Genomic DNA, 13,118 nt, shown 5'->3' with positions numbered 1-13,118 from the left:
TCCTCAGTTCTAAGTTGCTTCTCTCCTTGATTAGTTTCCACCCATTGCTTCTTGTTCTACCCTCAGGTGCCTTGGAAAATAGTTTGACTCCCTCTTCTTTGTGGAAACCCCTAAGATATTGGAACACTGCTATCATGTCTCCCCTAGTCCTTCTTTCTATTAAACTAGACATACCCAGTTCCTGCAACCGTTCTTCATATGTTTTAGTCTCCAGTCCCCTAATCATCTTTGTTGCTCTTCTCTGCACTTTTTCTAGAGTCTCCACATCTTTTCTACATCGTGGTGACCAAAACTGGATGCAGTATTCCAAGTGTGGCCTTACCAAGGCATTATAAAGTGGTATTAACACTTCACATGATCTTGATTCTATCCCTCTGTTGATGCAGCCTAGAACTGTGTTGGCTTTATTGGCAGCTGCTGCACACTGCTGGCTCATATTTAAATGGTTGTCCACTAGGACTCCAAGATCCCTTTCACAGTTACTACTACTGAGCAAGGTATCAATACTGTACCTGTGCATTCCGTTTTTGTTGCCTAAATGTAGAATCTTACTCTTTTCACCACTGAATTTCATTTTATTAGATAGTGCCCAATGTTCAAGTTTGTCAATATCCTTCTGTATCTTAAGCCTATCTTCTGGAGTGTTGGCTATTCCTGCCAGCTTGGTGTCATCTGCAAATTTGATGAGTTCCCCATTTATTCCCTCATCCAAATCATTGATGAAGATGTTGAATAACACTGGGCCCAAAACAGAGCCTTGGGGTACTCCACTGCATACCTCCCTCCATGTAGATGCAGTTCCATTGAGGACTACACGTTGCTTGCCTAATTTCAACGAGAGTTTATTGGATGTTTGTACTGCGTTTTTTTAAAAAAACATATGCTGACTTTTATATGTTTGCATCTTTTTATGCCTATGTAACACAGTAGGGCTGTGCAAGCTTTTAAATTGCTTCAGAAGAAAACTGTCTTGGGCTCAGAAGCCTGATAAAAGATGGACTACTTTAAAGAAGAGATATGCAGTACTTATGCTTTATGAGTCTCGTAGTGTATCTCCTGAACTGTTTTTGAAGCCAGCGCAACCAAACAATGTATTATACATGTGTTATGCTATCAAGCATGTGATCATCTTGAAAACTGCTATATTTGTATTTGTGGGATGCTAGAAGCCACATTATATGCATTCAAAAGGAATGGATAGGTTGGATGAAGCCTGAAAGGATGGGGATGAATGGAAGACTAAAGTGTGCGTTACTATCTGTGTTTGAGAGGAAGGTGTACTTTGATGGCAGTTTTCATCAAATTAACCACATCGACTAGAGCGCTACCCAAATGGATTCATGGCTCTGCAGCAAGATTGCTAAATACCATTAGTAATAGTGCATAGTAATTACTCAGTGCAACCTGTCTTGAGAAGGAATTAAGTTAAAGATGAATCCAATAAAAAGACGGTCTTGGAACAGATCCCAAGCAGTCAGCAAAACCCTTTCAGAAGTCAGCCAAACAATGAAGAATGCATTGTCAAAACTCACGCATTAGAACTGAATGGGCCAGGCTGCTAAGAATGAGTAGACAGATTAAATATTAGGTCCTAGGAACGAGCCACTATGTAATCTACGAAAAGTAGAATATACGATAGAGAAGCTAATAATAACTTCTGCCAACTTTTCATTAAAGTGTTAGATCATGGGATTCGTTGGAGGCAACCCACGTCTGGGACATTATAATAAGGAACGTACACTTGAAAGTATATTGGTGGTTTTTTTTACAGAAGTCATACTAAAGAAAGATGCTTGATTTGATACTCATGTCAGATGTGTTGGCTTTTTTAAAAAAAATCATGGAACTCACAAATACATACTTGCCCTCTTTGTGCACATTAAAAAGGTCTGCAGCAGGTTGTTGTTGTTTTTCTTTTCTTATGGGTATAATGGTGGATCAGAAATTTAAATTGGGTATCCTACAGGAAGAGCTATCAAAACTCATTGATTCCAAAAAAGAAAAGGCATTGTACCAGAAACCAGAAAAATGTAAACATTTTTGCTGGGGCTGTTGTAGTAATGGAGCAAACTAACAATTAAATGGCAGAAGAAGAATGAAAGATTTGGGCATAATAAAATTATGGGAAAAGTATAATGACCACTAAAATATGGAAGTTTAATGGAACATTTCACTGCTGGAAAAGAAAGACTTGTCCTCCTTTTGTTCTGAATCATCCTTCGTTATCAGAATATTCTTGAAGTTACTCAGCTCTTACCCTTATCTCTGTCCTTCATTCTACTTGTTTTCCACCCATTGTTAAAAAAATAAGTATTTTATTATAGGCAAACCTAATGTCAGGGTTACAAGTAAGACCCCCAACGAAAGAAGATTTCTTGAGATTTCTCAAAGTTCCATTTTATTAGAGATGTCATATTGGCACATCTGGAAAAACCCAAATCTGAAAGTTTCCGGGTTTTCCACACCCAAAAGAAAGTTCGAGTCCTTGCCCAGCACCCACATGTCCATCACAGGATCCAATCAGGTATCGTCCAAAACTGGAGATGCCTCCCTGTCACCTCATTGCAGCTGCAGGGCAAGGTGGTCCTTGACTCTCTGAGAAAGGAATGTTTTTTGACTATATAACTCCCATATTCCATATACTGTAATCTCCCTCCCATTTTCCCACAGCATTAAATGTGGCAAGCCGGAAGGCCCCATGCAAAAGATGGCTTCCAGGCCTGGCACCTATTTGTCCTCAGTAACAGCATATCAGGTTATAAAAAGAACCTCCTCAGGAGTTGCTCTTTGTTTTCTTTTATGACCTTCAATATATATATATTTGTGTTACAACCCCTGGTATGCCTACATACTAAATACAACACAAATATATATATATATATATATATATATATATATATATATATATATATATATATATATATATATATATATATATATATATATATATATATATATATATATATGATAACTCAATCAGCTTTTTATCCTTATGTGAAGTTTTAAACTTGGTTCCCCTGGTTTAATATGTATACTTAGAAGTGAGCCAATTTTTGTTTCTTCTTTTTTCTTCTTTCCTCTCCTTGATCTCAGAAGGTAATAACGTTGCTTATCTTGTTTATGGTTTGAACTTGGGGTCAGGCTGGGTTAGTACTTGGCTGAAGATACCAGGACTGTAGGCTAGGCAGCATGGCTGGCTGCATAATTCTGGGAGTTAAAATCCACAAGTCTCAAAGTTGCCAAATTTAAAGACTCCTGGGCTAGACAGAAGAACATCCCATCTAGCACGGATAGATCTCTTCCACAGATGCCAAGAAAATGACATGGTTATGTCCACATAATCATCAGAAATAGAGCTCAAATTCAGAATGTGTTTCTATTCACTTTCAAGCTTCCTGAATAACCAAGGAGAAAACATTTATCAGTTGAATTGCTCCATGCATCCATTAATGCCATCCCAGAATTAGACAGAATGTGTGTTAAATACACACAAAATTCTTAAATGAATATGCCAAATTGAGGTTCTTTTCTCCTGTCCATCAGCAAGACATGGCAGCCAATTACATTGGAATTTAAGGATTAGATCAGTGATGGCTAACCTTTTCCGGACTGAGTGCCCAAACCCCCAAAATGCAATGCTCCCAACCCCACGCATGCCCCCCACCCCCGGACATGCGCGGTAGAGAGCTGAAGACCAGCTGGCCGGCAGGCGCATCAAAGCTGAACTGGGGAGACGGCTCACGTGCCATCAGAGAGGGGGCTGCGTGCCACCTCCAGCAGGCGTGCCATAGGTTCACCATCATGGGATTATTATTAATAAAGTACATGAAATTTGATATCTGCCACAATATTGATGCAGGTTCCAATTTAAATTTCTGCTGAATTTCATGAAAATATACTATGAGCGTGTTTAGTTTGAAGTTTATCACTAACCATCACCCTAAGATCAATTTTCTCCATTTTTATAGAATTGATGTTATGGTGCTATAATAAACATGGCTGAAGTGCTCATATTTTCCGACACCATAATATTTTGTGTGCTTTATTAAACCAGGAACTCTTACTTCCCAGATTATGAATCCCGGTTTAGATGGCATTACATCTTTCCAGAATGTCAACAGATACTCACTGTGGATGCTGAATGGGACACTGTGTTGACAACTATCTGAGCATCAGAAAAGCCCGGAGCATAATCATATAGGAAATGTCACCGGACAAAAGGATGGCTGGCAAATACAAATCTAAGCGGATGGGGTTTGTGTTTCATGATTAAACACTGCCAGCCACACTGCTCAGCAAGTGTTAAATTGACTTTCTCAATGTAGCTTATTCATGATTGTGTTAAATGAAGGTTGCAATCTTGGTGGCTATGAGGACATGGTGTTTTCTAGATGAATAATGGGCTAGAAATGCCCAGCTAGCGGTACACATTTTGACATAATCAACAGAGGGTACCCCCTTCTTTTTCCTTGCCCTTTTAAACCTCATTTAAGGGGAAAAGGTGCCTTCATTTTGTTCAATTATTCCTGCTCCTGGGGTTGCCCAAAATTTATTTAACACTCTTTAAGTTGTTGGTATTGCCTATCATTTAAAGAACTGATTGACAGTATTTTTTTAAAAAAAGACATAAAACTATTTTTAAAAATCAGTATCTTCTTTCTGTATATTAGGGCACTATTTCAAGCAACTAACCAAAATGGTTACTAAGGTCAGAGGAGACAATGAAATTTCTTGGGCAGATAAATACATGCAATCATTAAGTGTTTAAAAGAATGATTTTATTCTAAAATGCACAATTGCCAAATTAGAGGGAAAAAGTCCCATAAAGCTGATGAGTTCATAATTGAACATAAATGGACAGCATTTTCCTCTTTTTATGAAGTTCTCCCGTTTTGGTGGTATGGATGAGATTCATTGTTAGCAATGCTGAAGGCGTACAACTGCTTTCCTCTTTGCTACATTTCCCCACCCTGTTTTTCTTAGTTTGCAAGCTGCTAGTAATTTCACTGGCATTCCGGCTATCATTTTGTAACTTCTACAGAGTCCCACACAATGCATTTGGAGGAAAAAGAACCTGACATCTGGTACACATTTTTTTCAACCTGGTTTTCATTTTCTAGAGGGATGAAAAAAAAAAGAACGAAAGAAAAAAGAAAATAGACAAATTTAGTCAGAAAATGTCTTCTGAGAAATTTCAGTTCTGCTAAGCCAGTGTTTCTCAACCTCAACCAATTTATGTTGTGTGGGCTTTAACTTCCAGAATTCTCCATCCAGCGTTGCTAGCTAGGGAATTCTGGGAATTGGAAGTCCAAATATCTTAAAATGACTGAAGTTGAGAAACACTGTACTACTTCTCTGCTTCAGCACATTTGGAAGGAAAACTTCTCCCCAGAGTCCCAAAGCTTTAATGGCTTAAAGTCAAGAATCGGTGCCAGGAATAGGAATAAACTACTGAAGTATCTTTTTTCAGTCTGTTTTTCCTTTCTACTGCTCAACAATCAACCATCATTTCATGACTAACAAGTATATTCAACTGTCATGGGCTTGTCTATGTATATCTCCCTTATTCTCTGTGTGTCATACGTATGTACATTCTTCATACTTTCAAATTTTGGAACTCTCTAAAGTCTACTGTTATCCTCCTTCATATCATGTGGATACAGTGCCACAGATCTATATTTGGAGAATGATTTGACTGTCAATTTATAAGCCAAGGATAATGGGAGTTTTATACCAACTGCGGGTAAAGCTATGTGATAACATAGCTATTGAACAAGAAATTGAACGGTCAATAACGACAGCAGGAACATAATCAAATATACTATGTTTTGTTGTTATTTTACAAATGACTTTGATTTGTTGCCATTCTAATTGAAGTTGGTCAGGTATAATATTCAGAATACGTTTTCAAATGCATAAAATACTAAGACTTAAGAAAAACTTGGGAAAAAGCATTGATTTTGGTGGTAACATCAATATTGAAAAATATACAATATTTCATTGTTTTTGAACGTATAAGATCTTCTGGTTTTACATCTCACATAGTAATTTTCATTGCTTTCAAGGGGGCTTGAAAGCTGCTCAGGCTGACTTTATCATTATTTGACGTTTTTCCAAATATTATTACTATTTTATTCATATTTTTATTCTGTAGGCAAGGGTGGATAGTTAAACAGAGAATTAAATGTCCTCAACAAATTCTAATTTATCAATGTCTCATGTCTAATAGCATTTAATTGAGATAAAGTTATTTAATATTTATTTTAAATGAGACTCATTTAAAAAATAATCAATGAAATACAGATAAATACCCTATAAGAAATCTCCTATCTTCTAATAATTGTTTAGCAGCCAAATTACATTAAGAAAAAAAAAATAAAGCAAATTGTAAAATTGGCAATACCACATAGACTTATATACCACTTCACAGTGCTTCACAGCCCTCTAAGAGGTTTACAGAGTCAGCATATTGCCTCCAACTATCTGGGTCCTCATTTTACCCACCTTGGAAGGATGGAAGGTAGAGTCAACTTGAGTTGGTGACAATTGAACTCCTGGCAACGAGCAGAATTGGCCTGCAATACTGCATTCCAACCACTGCGCCACCATGGCTCATAAATTGGTATTTTGTGAAATCTTTTTGGTTAAAAAAAAATCTGAATAACATTTTTTTATGTGAGAAGTTCAGAGACTAATGTAGAGGTGTCAAACCTTGGCAATTTAAAGAACTTCATGGCTTAAAGTCCATAGGTCAAGGCTAACCCTAACCCTAACCCTGGGCTAATGCATTCAGAGGTCCACCCCCTCTCCCCATGTCTAGATTTTTGGCTTCACAGTTCATTCTTCTATGATGAGAAATGAAAATGATTCTTTGGTTTCTGTCCTTCCTAGAATAGATTGCTGAGAATATGCAGAATTTCATTCACTCCCCACTCAAAAGCTATAATGAAAATACTAGGTCATTTGAGGATGCGGTAAAAATTCATTGATGACAGAGCAAATAATGATTGGATGGGATTTTCATGAACGTCTACCATGAAGAGGAAGTTGGGCACTTTTAATTTTATAAACATAATTAAACACGGTTATATGTTTTTGTAGGTATAGTATACTCATCTTCTCTCTAACTATCTTCTACTTTGTTGGGATTTTTTTAAAAAATAGGTTTCTATTAAAAAAGGATTTTACAAAGATTTTAAACACTGCAGAAGTATAGAAGAACTCGAATAACAGAGTTGGAAGGGACCTTGGAGGTCTTCAAGTCCAACCTCCTGCTCAAGCAGGAAACCCCATAAAAGGGTTATAAAAAGATTAAAGAGAATAACAAAAAGCAAGAAAAAGAATTATAGCCAGAGAAGCAACTTCCAATCTTTTCTGCAGCAGTTACAAACATGGCATTTCCACCCTGCCATATTGCATATCATAATTCCTTTCTTCCCATAAACAAAACTTTTTTTAATCAATAAATCCCCAAATCAGCATGTTTTTTTTTCATTTTTATCTGTTTTTAGTAAAATCTCCACAATGGGTTTCCAGTTCTTTATAAAACTAATTGTAGTTAGATCCTTAATCAGACCAGTTAATTTAGCCATTTTTGCAAATTCAGCCATCTTCACAATCCATTCTTTCTTTATTGGTGTTTCTGTAGTCTTCCATCTTTGTAAATATAATGGCTTCACTGGAGTTACAATATATAAAACCGATCATCCATGAGTCCTTTTTAGTTCAATATCCATAAATCCTAATAAGAAAATCCCGATTTCATCTGAAAGTTAATTTTTAAAACTCTCTCGATCACCATATGTATTTGTATTTTTTTTCTTTTGGCTTTTTTATAAGTCCACTGTGGAGGATAGGATAGGATAGGATAGGAAGGGACCTTGGAGGTCTTCTAGTCCAACCCCCTGCTCAGGCAGGAAACCCTATACCGTTTCAGACAAATGGTTATCCAATCTCTTCTTAAAAACTTCCAGTGTTGGAGTATTCACAATTTCTGAAGGCCAGTTGTTCCACTGGTTAATTGTTCTAATTGTCAGGGAATTTCTCCTTAGTTCTATGTTGCTTCTCTCCATGATTAGTTTCCATCCATTGCTTCTTGTCCCGCCTTCAGGTGCTTTGGAGAATAGCTTGACTCCTTCTTTTTGCGGCAAGCCCTGAGATATAGGAATGTTATCCCTAGTCCTTCTTTTCATTAAACTAGATATGACCAGATCCAGCAACTGTTCTTTATACAGTATGTTTTAGCCTCCAGTCACTTTCCTGATAAAATGTTCCTTCATGATTTTTATATTTTCAACACTAGTTAGAACTAGCTTTATACATCTAGACAATTTCTCTGGTTCATACACCAATGGTACGTTGTGGTTTTTTTTTTTTTTTAAAAAAAAAACCCTTTCTTTTAAATTGTAACACTGAGAATTTCAGATTTTTTAATCACATTCGTTCCTATCCATCCATTTGAATATTATAAACATACATTTTACCATACATTCTTTAATTTACTTTTTCTCCATTTCAAATCTCAACAAAAATGTATTCATTTTAACAATCATCATTGTGAAGTGTGGTATATTACTCCAGCATTTTTGCTGTGGGTCTAGAATTTTGGCCAAAAACGTATAATAGAATAACTAAAGCTATTCAGTTGTTCCTATTACCCTTTTTTTGTTCCTTCCAGTTATCATTTTCAGAGTTCCTCACTGCTAAAATGTAGGCAGTAATTTTATTGAATTAAGTACAGAACTATTAAATATAAGCTACTAAACCCCAAATAACAACTACCAGTATATAATAGCAGAGCGATCAATTCTAGTGTTGATTCCATTATTGCAACCTTGATGAGATAGTCATAGAGAAGTTGTTCTTTTGGTGTTGCTAATGCCATGTTTTATGCCTCATAGATAGTGATTTAATCACAAAGCATTCTCACAGAAATCAGCAGAATGTAAAAAAAACCAATGAATATCCCATCATGCTTCAAAGTCCCTGCTGTAGCAGCACATATTAAAGACTTTCATGTATAACTCATTTTGGCTCATGATGGCTGATTTTTGTCAGACTGTATAATACAACTCAGCTTTTGAAATAACCAACCCTTGTAGAATGCTTTTACACACCATAGTAACTAATATAGTGTAAGACTAGGTTGCAATGAATGAGGAAATATAATACCGATATCACCCTTCAGGTTGCAGTTTACATGGTGAAATTGGAAAAAAGATGGTTGGCACACTATAGTCACTACAGACTTGAATTTTTATTAGTTCCCAAAACTAAAATATGAATTAGATCCTTGGTGTACCTAACTATTGTTGAATTGCACTCAATGTGAACAATCCAACATATTTTCTTCAAGTTCTTTGTGATTGTTTTCAATGAGTATTTGTAAAATGTCAAAGATCTCTATAAAACTGGTAAAAATCAGATGTATATGCATAAATGCCACTCCATGGAGAGATAATACAATATAGTAACCCTAATGCTTGAATACCTTATAAATGCAGAAGATGAATATTGACTTCATAGCACAATATTAGAAGATGGAACATTACATCAGTGGTTGAGGAAGATATCTGGGAATAAAACCTGTGTCTAACATATTATGCTGGCTGGCTATGCTTCATGTAATTTTAAACATTATTAATGCAGACTAAGTCTGGAGGTAAATATTCATAAAGCTACATCTCCGTTAAGTGGCTAAATCAAGAGATTAATTTAAATAAAAAAAACATTAGCAGATGAAAAGTACAATATCTCAAGATAGCAAAAAAAAATAGTGAACTTTGAGCTAGGATACCTCTGTTCTCATTAAAAGAAGATGTTAAGAACTGAGTAACTAGTACATGGTCAAATCACATTATAGATTACGTCTTGCTTGTTCTACTTCTGTTTTACTCATAACGTTCTCCATCATTTCTACTGTAGCACAGGAAGTTCTAGCTGGAGGGATAGAAAGATAGTTAGATGTTAGGAAACAACCCAATAGTTTAATTGCTTCACAAAACAAGACCAACCTTGACTGGGCATCCCTCATTAAGAGTCATTTGGAATAAAAGATGGATTTATTTAGAAACCAGATCCAAAATGGATGCCTGGTTGAATTGAAACTGCATACCGTTTTTTCTCCATTTCTGAATAAGGAACAGAAGCAAGGTTTGAGGAGCAGACTGAAAACAATTTCAATGATTGTTGCAACAGAAACAGCTTTCTATTTGAAATCCAAAGTTTAGTGAAGCATTTTCTCCTTACCCTATTATAACTCAGACATTCCTACTCACCTTGATTGCAAGGCCCTTGTTTACTGGATCTTCTAATCTGTACATTTTATCTTTGTTAAGGAACAAGTGATCAAGGACATGTATCTCTTGCTTAGCTGGCATTGGAAGGCCACCAGGATGTTTGACTGTCAGACACATTCATGTGTAAAACAGCGACTGAACAGAGTGTGTTTTCTTTGTAACCAAGCTAGCTTTTCAAACCACAATGAGCACCAGAAAGGGTGCTGCGCGCTTGAAGGTTAGCTTATAGTAGTACCAACTGCTGTAACTGCATCTGCTCTCAACTAGCCAGAAATCATGTTTAATAACAAGAAAATCTACTTCGTCCAAATCCCTGTTGGGAGGGCTTTACCCCCGAACAAAAGAGCCCCGTGGGTCGTGATTTCCATAACAGATGTAGGATCTGATGCATGACAGCTCAGCAGAGTTTTTCCCTGCCATTATTACTCTGCATATCCATCTGCAAGGCCTAGCTCTTTCGTTTTATTCATTGTTCCTTGTGTCCCGTGCTTTGTTCTTGCAACATGTTATTGTGCTACTCCGAGCACAGCAAAGGCCTAGTTGCGTTTAACCATAAGGCTCAAAGTGCAGCACCTTCAAATGGGGATAGGAATAAAACTTTGTAATTAATTCAACCATCTCTCTTTTTCTCTTAGCCTCTGCCGGCCTCGTGCTCAAAGAAATATTAAGTCTCTTCTCCATTAACACCTAAGATATTAACCAAAGTGAGCTGGTGATATCCAAATTAAGAACACCACAAAAACTGGATCTGAGCATGGGGCGGATGGGAAAGAAGACATGCCAAAATCCGAGTCGCGGGATGATGAAGGCAAGACTATTTCATCAGTGCAAACATCAAAAAGAGAAACAAACAAACAAACAAACAAAAACCTTGAGGCTCCTTTTTTTTTAAAGAAAAAAATTATATTGGAGATATTTATAAGAATTATTTCCCATGTTATTGAACCTATTGTCTATCTCAGATAGCAGGAAATAAAACAAATAACACTCTTAACAGGAAACTACTAGCTTGCTCATAAATAACAAAGAAAGTTTTTTGTGTGTTTCAGTTTGGAATTGTGTTTTGATGGGTAGAGAACTTCTTCCTGTAACATTCTTTTCAGAAGAAGATCTATTCTTAGGATTCTACTGCCCTGGCAGAAGAAGGAAAGGACAGATGGAGGCTGGGACAAAATGACATGATAATAATCAGGGGGAGTGGCCTGAAACACAATGGGAGCTATTGCTGCTACTTTACAGGCCTAAATGTATGTGATCAAATTTTAAATGCTCACATCTCCCTTTCTTATTCCTCTCACATCCGTGCCTTTCCTGCAAACAGTTGGAAACATTAGGAATAAGGATAGGGCAGACTAAAAACTAATTTTTAAATTTGATGAGAAGATGGTTTGCAGAATTCTGGTCACTACTATAATCTCTCTCTCTCTCTCTCTCTCTCTCTCTCTCTCTCTCTCTCTCTCTCTCTCTCTCCCTCCCTCCCTCCCTCCCTCCCTCCCTCCCTCCCTCCCTCTCTCTCCCACTATTATTATTTTTATAAAATAAAAATAATTATTTTAAATTATTATTATTATTTTTATAAATACCTCTAGGTGACAAACCTATGGACAATATTCCTTCCTCCTATTTTCTCCACAACAACAGCCCTGTGAGGTGGGTTGGAGTGAGTTAGAGTGATGGACCCAATGTCACCCAGCTGGCTTTCGTGCCTTAGGCAGAACTAGAATTCGGAATCTCCTGTTTTCTAGCCTGGTGCCTTAACCACTAGACCAAACTTGAGTTCTACATTTATAAAGGAGACCAAGCCATTTTTAGAAGAATCAATTCCAAAGCACAACCAGATAGTTCATTTCACTTCTTCCTAACATTAGGAATTATAAAAATGGCACAGCTTATTCTAATAGAAATGTAGTAGTCATTGAAACGTCACAGCATCCCAAATTATATTTATTGTGTTTCTGGTGGAGTTGAAAATCTCTATAAAGATTGTATGCTTTATCTTTCATTCACCATGGCAACAGATCACAAGGAGAGCATGACGAAGGAAAAGAAGACATGATTTATCATCACAAGAATAGTAAGAACAGATGTGTGCAAATGAATGGTATAGCAAGCTACAGATCTCTGTGGAGAAAAAAGAAGGAATTCTTAGGAGACATTGTCTAAGTGCCTTTGATAAAGTGAGGATATGGGGTGTTAACCGTCTCCCCAGAAGCTGCATGTGCTTCTTTTTCTATAGCCCCATAAATTAGATTTTTTTTTTTGACAGCATCAGTTTTGGTGGACATTTTTTATGGGAGTCAATGAGAAAGGTAAAACATTTAGGTACATTAAGGTTTAATTAATATTTTGTGTATTCAAAGATCCTCCCGCCATTCCACTCAAAGGGCTGAAATCCTGGTCCCATATTTCCTGATGACATCTAGCCTCATTGTTCTTAGAGATTACCATGCTGTCCCTGAAGATAGTCCTTGTCTGCCCATTTTTAGTGGGTCAAGGCTACAATCCATCTTTTCTGCCCTTCCTGAATCTTTCCTTTTGCTAAGGTGACCAACCGTCCTCCTTTAGGGAGGACAGTCCTTCTTTTGTAAGTCCTGTCCTCCCTCGAAAAGTGTCCTCCTACATGTCCTCCTTTTTGATATTTGAAGGCTAATCTGTTGCGCGTTATGTGACGTATTTTATTAAACAGTTTTTAATGGTGTTTTTTTTACTTCATCGCAAGTATATTGAACAGATATTGAATCTTGTGTTGAATTTTTATCTAAAGAAATGCTAGACATTAAAATAGACGACAATTGTCTCTTTGAAGAAATTAGAAGACTG

This window comes from Natrix helvetica, assembly GCF_964273705.1.
Source record: "Natrix helvetica genome assembly, chromosome: 1".
NCBI lineage: Eukaryota > Metazoa > Chordata > Lepidosauria > Squamata > Natricidae > Natrix > Natrix helvetica.
This window is presented reverse-complemented; position numbering follows the sequence as displayed.